The 1859-nt window shown below is 41.6% G+C and overlaps 1 pseudogene; it reads left to right on the forward strand.

Annotated features, from left to right (window-relative positions):
- The first annotated feature begins 560 nt into the window (after window positions 1-560).
- On the forward strand, window positions 561-1582 carry LOC105488028 (peptide chain release factor 1-like, mitochondrial pseudogene; annotated as a pseudogene).
- The last annotated feature ends 277 nt before the right edge of the window (window positions 1583-1859 follow it).

The following is a 1859-nucleotide window of genomic DNA, read 5'->3' on the forward strand; positions in this document are numbered from 1 at the left end:
TGTTAATTTATCCTGGCAACACCCGGAAACAATACTTTGCATCCTTCAGCCCAATCAAGTTGACACTCAATATTAACCATCACAATGGCCAAACACATTTATTTACTTTTGACTCAGAGTCCACTTCTAAGAATCCATCTCAAAGTCATCTAGCAAAAAAATATAAAAATATGGGCGGTCCCGGCTTCTGTGGGGCGCTGCCCGGTGGCTGTGGCCCCGCGGGGCCATTGGCCCAGCCCGCCGGCCCCTGAGCTCCAGTAGCCCGCAGCTGCAGGAGCTGTTCGCCCAGGGCGGGCCCTTGCGGACCTTCCTCCAGCGCCAGGCGGGGTCTGAAGCCCATTTGAAGGTCAGGAGGCCGGAGTTGGCGGCAGTGATCAAACTGCTGAACCAGAAGGAGCAGGAGCTGCGGGAGACCGAGCCCTTGCTGCACGATGAGAATGAAGATTTAAGGAAACTTGCAGAGAATGAAATAACTCTGTGTCAAAAAGAAATAACTCAGCTGAAGCATCAGATTATCTTACTTTTGGTTCCCTCAGAAGAAACAGATGAAAATGAACTGCAGGAGTTGGAGGTCAGGAGGCAATGTTGTTTACTTCAGAGATATTTGATATGTATCAACAATATGCTGCATTTAAAAGACGGCATTTCGAAACCCTGGAGTATTTTCCAAGTGAAATAGGTGGCCTTAGACATGCATCTGCCAGTATTGGGGGTTCAGAAGCCTATAGGCACATGAAATTTGAAGGAGGTGTGCACAGAGTACAAAGAGTGCCAAAGACACAAAAGCAAGGCCGCATCCATACTAGCACCATGACCGTAGCAATATTACCCCAGCCTACTGAGATTAATCTCGTGATTAATCTGAAAGATTTGAGAATTGACACTAAGCGAGCCAGTGGAGCTGGGGGGCAGCATGTAAATACCACAGACAGTGCTGTCCGGATAGTTCATCTTCCAACAAGTGTTGTTTCTAAATGTCAACAAGAGAGATCTCAACTGAAAAATAGAGAGCTGGCTATGACAAAGTTACGTGCCAAACTGTACAGCATGCATCTAGAAAAAGAAACAAATAAAAGACAGAATGCTAGAAAAATTCAGATTGGAAGTAAAGGAAGATCAGAGAAAATAAGAACATATAATTTTCCACAGAACCGGGTCACAGATCACAGAATAAGCAAGACACTGCATGATCTTGAAACTTTTATGCAAGGAGATGATCAACTGGATGAACTTGTACAGTCATTGAAGGAATACGCCGATTATGAATCTTTAGTAGAAATTATTTCCCAAAAAGTTTAAGTTGATTTGTTATTTATAGACTTTTGTAGCTTAGAAAAATTCTACGGCACATCCACATAGGGTGAAAATACCCTTATTCTCTTAAAAAACATGAGTTAACACAGTTGGAGGTAATATGCATATTTTGAAGTCATAGATAATTTACACAGATCTCTCTCAATGCATTAGCAAAAATCATACAATATACAGATGGTCCTCGATTTACATTGTGGTTAATTCCCAGTAAACCCATCATAAGTTAAAAATGCATATAACGTTAGCAACACAGCAGCCTCCTACTTAATGACAGCCTGATGTAACAATTTTCCAATTTTACCGTGGTATGAAAGAGGCATAATTTGTAAGTCCTAAGGAGCTCCTCAGCTTGAAATGGGGCTGCATCCCTGTAAACCCATCATAAAGTCAAAAAATCCTAAAACCATCATAAGTTGGTGACCACCAGTAATCACGATGTAGTGATAAATCTTGGACACTTCCTTACAATAAGTAGACAAAGGAAAATCATCCTTTGTCCTGTTCTGTGTAAGTATTTAATGAATGATCAAAAATTCAGTTTAAAT

The sequence above is a fragment of the Macaca nemestrina genome, chromosome X, assembly GCF_043159975.1.
Source record: "Macaca nemestrina isolate mMacNem1 chromosome X, mMacNem.hap1, whole genome shotgun sequence".
In the NCBI taxonomy this organism is placed as follows: domain Eukaryota; kingdom Metazoa; phylum Chordata; class Mammalia; order Primates; family Cercopithecidae; genus Macaca; species Macaca nemestrina.